This window comes from Choloepus didactylus, chromosome 2, assembly GCF_015220235.1.
Source record: "Choloepus didactylus isolate mChoDid1 chromosome 2, mChoDid1.pri, whole genome shotgun sequence".
Lineage (NCBI taxonomy): Eukaryota > Metazoa > Chordata > Mammalia > Pilosa > Megalonychidae > Choloepus > Choloepus didactylus.
In genome coordinates this window covers 136,878,947-136,889,449 of record NC_051308.1, presented here as the reverse complement: position 1 = coordinate 136,889,449, position 10,503 = coordinate 136,878,947, and positions in this window count along the sequence as shown.

The window sequence follows — 10,503 nt, the reverse complement described above, 5'->3', positions numbered from 1 at the left end:
AACCAGTTTCTCACAATCAAGAGCCAAGGAGGACCCCTTATGATTCTGGCAAATGGAAGGGAAGGGTACTATGAAACAGGTCCAGAAACTTCTTCATAACAAAGATCTGCTTTCTGGGTGAATGGGCTTTAACAGAGTTTTAAATCCATTGAGAAAAGACATTTCCCCAAACAAAACCACTCTAGACATTCTGTCTCACCTAATGGAAGAAAAGAGCTAAGAAAGGGTCACAGCCTACAGACAGGCCCACAAAAGGACTAAGAATTAAACATAAGGCTCTCTTCTCCCACATCTCACCAACAGGGCTCCAGATTAACAGTGGTTAAAACTGAAAGAGATGCAAGACTCAGACTCTACACAAAGCTTTCCCAGGTAATCTCAAAGACAACAGAAGAGACAAAAACAAGAAAGCTAAAGGAATTTTGAAGCCTCTGGTACCTACAGGAACAGCAAACAGTAAACACAGCACAACTCCTAGACAGGTTAATGTAATACTGTGCATAAAAGTCCTATTTACCACAATTCCTCTTACTTGACCGATCATTTTCAACTTTCAACAAAATATTGCAAGGCATGCTAAAAAGCAAGAAAAAACACTGTCTGAACAGATACAGCAAGAATCTTTGTGACCCAGATTTTGGAATTATCAGATAGGGAATTTAAAATAACTATGACTGATTTGTTAAATTTGTAATGGGAAAAAGTAGCCACAATGTCCAATAAAAGATGGTAATGTAAGTAGAGAGAAGGAAACTGAAAGAAAGAATCAACAGGAAATTCTACAAATAAAAGACACTATAAAAGAAATAATGTCTTTGATATTCTCATCAGTTGAGTGGACTTGGCCAATGAAAAAATCAGTGGGATTTAAGGCACATCAATAGAAACTTGCCAAAATTAAATGCAAAGAGAAAAAAGTATACAAGAGAGGAAGAATAAAACATTAAGTGTGAGGAAATTTCTAAAGGCATAACATCCACATAATTGGAATACTAGAAGAAAATTTTGAAGTAGTAACAGTCAAGAATTGTCCAAAATTAATGAAAGATGTAATCTGAATTAACAACAGATTAATTAAACTCAGAGAACAAGAAGCATGATTAATAGCAAAAATCTACATGTAAGCATATCTTATCCAAACTGCAGAAAACCAAAGATAAACAGATCTTAAAAGAAGCCAGATTAAAAAAAGAAAAAAGAAAAAAAGACCATAACTATAGAGTTACAAGGATAAAGAACTACAGTGGACTTATCAGAAATGAAGCAAGCAAGAACACAGATGAACAAAATATTTGAAGTGTTGAAGAAAAAAAAATGCCACCTACCTAGAATTTTATATCCAAAGAAATTATTCTTAAAAAGTGAAGAACTAAAAACATTCTCAGTCAAACAAAAGCTATGGAATTCATCCCCAGCAGACATGCTCTGCAAGAAATATTAAAATTAGAGAGATGTATTTCAGAGAGAAGAAAAAGATTTTTGGTGAGAACAAAAAATTATTGAAGTCAGAAACTAAGATCTACATAAATAAAGGAAATTCATTAGGGAAGGAATAAAGTTAAAATAAAATCTTACATTTTATGACTCTTAATTCATCTAAATATAACTGTTTCTATAAAGTAATAATAGTAACAAAGTATTGGGGGCTAATAGCATATGGATAAGTAAAATGAATAACAGAAATGCTGTATTGTACAGGATGAAGAAATTGGGACTATTCTGTGTAAGATTCCTGCACTGTATGTGAAGCAGAAAAGTGTTATTAGAAGTTGAATTTAAATTTTAAAGTGTGTTTTATTATAAATTAACATGTACATTTCAGTCAGTACAAATATATTAAAATCTAACACTTTTGTGTTGTTCTCCTCACTTCTGTCCCTGCTGTAATCACCTTGCATGTACTAACTGATATAATCCTCTCAAAAACCCTATATTGGTAAATACTACTATTATCCCAGTTTTAGAGAAGAGGAAACTATACAGGACAATTAAATAGCTTCATCAAGTTCACATATCTGTGGAAGAGCCAGGCTTGAAGTCATTATCTTAAATAATATATTATACTGAAACTCAAATCTAACACAAAGAGATGTATCCTTTCGAGAAAATAAATCAGCATTTGGCTTAAAAATGTCTGATGTTAAAAAAAAATATTTTTACTGAAGCAAGTATTTAATTCTCTCATTCTAAACTCAAGGAGGGAAAATTATAAACTAACTTAAAATGTGTAGACAGTAGGTTATATATTAACATAAATGTCAGTTGCACAATTCAAATGTGCTATATTCTTACATCTTTTTCTCTGATTTGTAATTACTGAAAATACCATATTTAAAGCTTCCATTAAATAATAATATCACAAATTATATATATATCTGTATATATATATAATGAGTTTAGTGGATGCATTTATTCACATGCAATAAAACTAGGTATTTTTAATATCCACTTCAAGGAGTTTTTCAAATATATTTACTCATACAATAACCACCACAATCAAGCTATAGAAAATTCCATCACCTGAAAAATTTCATTGTGTCCTTTTGCAGTGCATCCTCTTACTCCCAGTCTTTGGCAACATTACACCTGCTTTTTGTCATTGTAATTTTTCCTTTTCAATCAATTCATATAAATGGAATCACACCACATATAATCTTTTGTGGCTGGGTTCTTTCATATAGAGAAATTCTTTAGAGCCCCACCCCTGCTGTTACTGAATAGAAATCCATTGTATGTATATACCACTCTATTTTTATCCTTTCACAGTTGGGAAACATATTGTTTATCTGTTCGGGGCATAATGAACAAGGATAATATAAACAGTATCAGTCAAGATTTCATGTAGATATTTTGTAATTGATCTTGAGTAGATTCTTAAGAGTGAGATTGCAATTTTGTAAAGTAAGTTTATGTTTAACTTTATAAAAACAAACTGTCCAACTGTATAACAAAGTGGTTCTATCATTTTGAATTCCCAACAATAAAATACAGTTCCACTTGTTCTAAATTTTCACCAACACTTGGTTTTGCCAGTCATTTTAGTTTTAGCCATTTTCAAAGATACACGATAATATGTCATTTTCTTTTTCATTTGCATTTTCCCTGTGACTAATAATGTTGACCATCTTTTGATCTGCTAATTTGCTTTCTATATATATTTGGTATAGTTTTTGTTAAAACTGCACATTTTTAAATAAGCTTTTTTCAATATTTCTGTTATTGATTTGTAAGATTCCTTTGTCAAATCTGGATATAAACCTTGTGTCTAATGTATGTTTTGAAAGAAATTTTATTTTCATATTCTTAACAGTCTTTCAAAAAACTAAAGTTTAAATTTTTGATGAGGTCCAATTTACTATTTTCTTTATTTCTTTTAATTTGTACTTTTTATATGTTGCAAAAGAAATCATTCTTTATTCCAAGGACTCAGACTTTTTTCCTGGATTTTATTATCAAAATTGTGTGCTACATTTATATTTTTATCTCTAATACATTTCAAATTAATTTTTGTTCATTTTGAGTGGTAAGGATCAGTTGTTTTTTTTTCTTTTGGCATATGGATGTTTAATTGTATGACTATCCTTTCACCATTGAATTATCTTGGCCTCCTTTTCAAAAATCATTTGACCATGTATATAGGATTATTTTTGAGCTCAAATAATGCATATGTACTACAAGTTACTTGTCATGGGAGTAAGCATGCCATTAGAACCTTCACAATTTCCAATTACAAGGTTTCTTTTATCTTTACCAATTTTATCTTTATGGGTAATGACTAATACTTTCTGAACTCACACTATGTGGCCAGTAACTATGCTAAGTGCTATACATATGAGTGCCCTCACATAAGAAAGAAGAAAACTGAAGTTGAGTGTTGAAGTAAACTGTCTAAGGTTCTATTTCTAGTTTGTGATGGATTTAAAATTTAAATACTTCTCTACAATCTGAATACCCAATATATTTCTCATGAAGGAAACTATGCTAGAGAGAGAACTAAAATTTTCCCTTCAAGGTTAATTTTGATTATGTGTACTACATAGACATATGGGTTATATGAAGTAATATTTGATCATACTAGATATCATTTTGCTGCTCAGAGTACGGTATTTCCCTGCATAAGAGGGAGAGGGGAGACCTACCAGGAAATGAATGGAAGGAAAAAAACTAAGGTTGGGAAACCACCAGGAAAGCAAATGGTGATAAATTAACTCTGTGGTTCTGATTAGAGGGCTGCACTGAGAGTTTGATGTTACACTGTCTCTATCTGCCTCTGCCACCAGCACCTAGCCCACTTTGCATTCTTTCTGATTCAGGTGTCTGACCTTTGTAACAGTGTCATGTGTCTAAACACAGTATGTCAATATATGTTCATTGACAACCTACTATGTGCAGGCACTCTGCTGGATACTGGACAGAAATATGAGTACAACAAAGTCCTTACAACTCCCCCAAATACATGTATTCTACTGTAGAAAGCACAACAACAGAGATATAGGGATTCAATTGCAAGGATGAGACATAATTTGATTAAAGTTTAATCTCTTTTAGATGACTGCAAATAGAATGGACCTCAGTGTGAGGAAAATCTTCTTAAGCAAAGTGAGAAAAACATGAGAAATGAAACAAAGAAAAAAAATGATGACATCAATGTGAAAGATTTCTTTTCAGTGAGAAGCACCTTGGATGAAGGTAATAAACATTGCTCTAAATCAGCAACATACAGAACAAAACAAAGGAACAGCAGTCCGATAGGCAATTAAGTGAAGGCTACGATGAGATCCAGAGAACTAACTCTAGTAAGCATATACAGTTATCTTCAAGCTTGTTAGTGATCAAGGGAAGGAAACCTGAAGCAGTATTGAGTATCACTTTACAGCAATCAGAAAGACAAAATTAGGAAGCAGTATAATGCTAATTTTTACCTAGGATATGGGTATAAAGGAAACCTCTTGCACTGCTTTTTTTGAGGGTAGATGATGTAACCATTTTGGAGAGCAGTCTGTTAATAATTAGTTAAATTAGTTACAAAACAACCATATGATCCAATAATTTTACCCCTGTATGTTTTGTTTATTCCAAAGATATCTTACATCTTAGAGGGAATTATAAAGATGTTTATATCAGTATCATTTCTGGCAATGGAAATTTGTAGGCAAATTTGGTGTTTATTGTGAATATGAATAGGCAACATCTGGTAGAAGAACACCATGGAGTACCATGAAAAATTAGAAGCGACATACCAAATGTACATATAGAAAAGCCAATGTTCCTTGAAAACATACTGTTGATTTTAAAAAGTAAAAATAGAGTGAAATATGTAACTGTTCTAGTTTACTATAGGCTGCAAGAATGCAAAACACCAGAGATGGATAGGCTTTTATAAAATGGGGGTTTATTTCGCTACACAGTTACAGTCTTAAGGCCACAAAGCATCCAAGGTAACACATCAGCAATCGGGTACCCTCACTGGAGGATGGCCAATGTTGTCCGGAAAACCTCTGCTAGCTAGGAAGGCAGCCGGCATCCGCTCCAAAGCTCTGGCCTCAAAATGGCTTTCTCCCCGGACGCTCCTCTCCAGCAAGCCTGCTCCTCCTCAAAACATCACTCACAGCTGCACTCACTGAGTTCCCTCTCTCTGAGTCAGCTTATTTATATGGCTCCACTGATCAAGGCCCACCCCGAATGGGCGGGGCCACACCTCCATGGGAACATCTCATCAAAATCATCACCCACAGCTGGTTGGGGCACACCCCAAGCAAACCTAACCAGCACCAAAATGTCTGCCTCACAAGACCACAAAGATAATGGCATTTGGGGACACAATACACTCAAACTGGCACAGTAACCAAAGAATATTTGCATAAATTAAAAATAACATTATGCTCATTAGAATCATTGCCTGCTGCAGAAGAGAAGAATTGGAGTGAGAAATTGGGATAAAGGAGAGTACATAAATGAATAAATCAGAAGAGGAGCAAAAGTGTTGGTAAAGTTCTTTGAACTGGGATTATGATTACTCCAATTCACTACTTCTTAGTTCCCTATAAAGAAAAGGGAAACAGTTGAAATGGTTGGTGGGATGCAATATGGCAGTGCATGCTTCACATACACTCCATAATATGGTTAAGACTTCAAAATTTCAAGCTTATGCCTAAGTATTAAGAAGTCAGCAAATGCAGAAACCATCTAGTAAGCTTGCACAGTCACCGAAAGTGAACAAAGAAAATGAATCAGCACAGTAACACATAGTTAGCAAGGAAAATAAAACAACTCTAGGACATAAACTTCCTAGACCCTTTCACATCATACATTTACTCTGCCACAAAGATTTCAAGAGCCCATAATTACTAATTTCCTTTTGGTGATTTGTTATCTTCAGTCTCATATTCCTGGACTTTGTGTTATATGGACTACAGCCATGCAATCCTTTTACAAGACATGCCAATATTCAACAGACAAAATACTGCACCAAAATTTGAGATGCAGTGGGTCCAAAAGAGTGAAAATTTATTCAAGATTAACTGCTTTACAGATGGCTGCTTGTTGAATTGTAATGGGATACTCATTTTAGGAAAACTACTTGCAAATAGTAAGAATTATATATTCTACTGTGAATCAAAGTCAGTTTGGGCAGAATTGTAGGGTCATGGGTGGCCCTGACCTCTGATTTCCATGAAGATCAAGTGTACATTAATTCAGTGTTTTCTAATATTATAGTTATAACAGGCACAAAAGTACATAGCTAGAAAAATCCCAAGGCTTATACATTATGCAAGCAGCACAGAACGATGATTATAAATCTGCTTCTAGGCATAGAAAAACCAACTTTACAAACCAGCCTTTATTTGGGGAAGCAGAGGTGTTAGGGAAATTATAGGAAATTTTCCTAAATAACTTCCCAATGTCCTTATAAATTATGTCACCTATTACCAATGATGTGGACTAGCAGAATGCAATTAATTATTTTACCATCATGATCAGGTTCAGGGATCAAGTCATGTTATTACATCAGCAGAACATTGATTTGCTGTGAATTATTCTTGATGAGACATCCCAATTCTTAAATCTTGAACTGGTAGTCACCAGTGGCCTATTAACATTATAGATTATAAGGTATTTCATACCTTACTGTTATTCACTACTTCTACATACTACATCTGAGAACCAAAATAATACATATGGTGCAGGAAACTGACCTCTAAAAAATATAAAGTAGCTGAGTGGCAAACTAAAAGAAATTACCTGTGTGATTATTTAGATATACTTGAGTAATTTTTGTATTTATAATCTTTATAATTAAATACCAAAACATTCTTAATCTATGCCCACTGCTTTGTATTGCAAGCATAAATGAACTACAATTGCTACAAATATAAGAAAAAAATTAAATTAATGCCTGATTAATTTCTAATTTATGCATTCAAAATCACCTGAAGCCATCATTTTTTATTCTGTGATCAAATTATGAGGCATTAAGCATCTGAACATTGAAAAGAGTGCCTGAGACATTGGAATGAATAGTCTCGAAGGTGAATCAGGAATTCACCAACCTAACATAATATGACTTGAAATTTGTAAATACTCTGCTTCCTGTAACTCCACAAAAATATAAATGTGGTAAGACTATCAAACTATATCAACAAATGTAAAATATAAGTGCTGCAAATTTAGTCCCTACAGTGTATGTTCTATAAACCCAATATTTATGTCTCTTTTCTAATCAAAGGGATTACTAGCATCTGTAATTTTTTCTAGGGTGTAGTAAATGTTTAGTTCTTGCTTGGTAATTAGGTGATTAAACTAGGATATCTATTTTTCAAGATCTTTTGTGTTTAACATCCAATAGAGGACTTTCCAGATAGTTATTAGAACAAAACTTTTTCTTTATTATTGCAAATAACCAAAAATCAAAAGACAATTCAGAAGATAGCAACATACCTCAAAGTCATCTAGATGTTGGAATTATAAACATCATCTGTACAAAACTTTAATTAATATACTCTCAAAAATTGAAGACAAGATGACAAATTTCACACGCAAAAAGCTGTTTATTAAAAAGGAAAAAAGAAAAGTAACTCTGAATTGAAATATAAAATAATAAGTCAATATATGTGTGTAATAGCAGCTTAAACACAGTGATAAGATTATTATAATAGTAGTTAGGCTAGTAGAAAGAATACAAACTAAGTTAAGAAAACACAAAGGATTAAAAAAATACAGTTCAATACAGTTCTGTATGCTCAAATTGTAAACTGAGCTTGGCTGGACTAAAATCCAGCTGTAGTAAGGCTACCATCCTTTCAGGGACCTAGTGGACAATGCATTTCCTTGCCTTTTCAGGCTTCCAGATCCCACCCATTTGGTTTGTGGCCTCTTTCCTCTATCTGCAAAGTCATATAATTTTCATCTCTCTAACCATTCTTCCTTCCACTTCTAAGGGCTAAGGATAATACAGGATACTCTCCAAATTTTAATGTCAGCTGATTAGAAACTTAATTCTCTCTGCAAATTAAGTCTCTTTTGCCATTTAACCTAACAGAGTCACAGGTTCTGAGGATTAGGATGTGGGCATTTTAGGGAAGCCATTAATCTGCCTACAATCTCTCTAAACAATGTCTCAGAATATTTAACATTAATACTGTCTATAGTATACGAGTATGCTGTCCTGGATCTATGGTCAACAAGTACACCTTCTGATTTTTATTTTTCCAGAGCTGACAAGAGTATTTGTTAAAAATGGTATAATTTGTTGTATAGCAGAAGGACATTAAGTTTCTTCACTTTTGCCTTTTTTTTCCCTCTGTGAAAACTAACAATTTTTTCAAAATCAAATTTTGAAAAGTAAAGTTTAAAACATTATTTTTTACAGTTGTTAGTATTTTTCTTCCATAAGTCCACAACACTATCCAAGAAATGATACAGTCTTCATATGCTTCAATATTTTCTATAAATCAGATTCAAAACTGCCCTACAATATATTTTGCAAATATATCCTTTTATAGCATTTACTACTCTCCTTTGAGGTCTAATAAATGGCAATTCACAGTGAATTGATTTTACTAACTTGAGCTTGTAGAAAATATTTTTAACTTATGTGGAAGAACAGTCCTTTGGAAGGTTTTCTTTTTTTTTTTCCTTTATTAGACAAATTGTATGTTTATAGAACAATCTTGCATAAACTACAGGATTCCTATATATCACCCTGTTATTAACACCTTGCATTGGTGTGGAAAATTTCTTACAATTGATGAAAGTACACTTTTATAATTATAATTATAATATTAAATATAGTCTATGATTTAATATAGGGTTCACTATTTATGAAGTGTAGTTCCATGGATTTTTTTTAATTCAGTTTTATTGAGATATATTCACATACCACACCATATAATCATCCACAGTGTACAGTCAACTGTTCACAATAATCATATAATTGTGCATTCATCACCCCAATCAATTTTTTAACATTTTCCTTACTCTAAAAAGAATGACAAGAAGAATAAAAGTAAATAAGAACACCCAAAGCATTCCATTCACCCCATCCTAGTAATGGAATTGCTGGATCACATGGCAACTGCCACATTGCATTCCAGAGTAGCTGCATCATTCTACATTCCCAGCAACAATGAATAGGTGTGCCTCTTTCTCCACATCCTCTACAGCACTTGTTTTTTTTCTTTCTTTCTTTTTTTTTCTTTTCTTTTTTTTTTTTTTTTTTTTTTTTGTTAATGGCCATTCCAGTAGGTGTGAAATGGTATTTCATTGTGGTTTTGATTTGTATTTCCCTAATAGCTAATGAAATTGAGCATCTTTTCATATGCTTTTGAGCCATTTGTATTTCCTCCTCAGAAAAGAGTCTATCCATGTCTTTTGCCCATTTTTTAACTGGGTTGTTGAGTAGTGTAGGATCCATTTGTATATTCTTGATATTAAACCCTTATATCTTATATGTGGTTTCTGAATATTTTCTCCCACTGCATAGGCTGCCTTTTTATTTTCTGACAAAGTCCTGTGATGTACAAAAGTGTTTAAATTTGAGGAGATCACACTTATCTATTTCTTCTTTGATTGCTCACACTTTGGGTGTAATGTCTGGGAAACCAACTCCTATCACAAGATCTTTAAGATATTTCCCTACATTGTCTTCTAAAAGTCTTATAGTCTTATTGCTAATGTTTAGATCTTTGATCCATTTCAAGTTAATTTTTGTGTAGGGTGTGAGATAGGAGTCCTCTTTCATTCTTTTGGATACAAATATCCAGTTCTCCAACACCATTTATTGAAAAGGCTGCTCTGTACCAGCTGTTTTGGCTTGATTGCCTTATCAAAAATCAATTGTCCATTGATGAGAGGATCTATTTCTGAACACTCAATCAATTCCATTTGTCAGTGTACCTATCTTTTTGCCAACACCATGTTGTTTCAACCACTGTAGCTTTGTAGCATTCTTTGAAGTCAGATAGTGTGAGATCTCCCTCTTTGTTCCTCTTTCTCAAGATATTT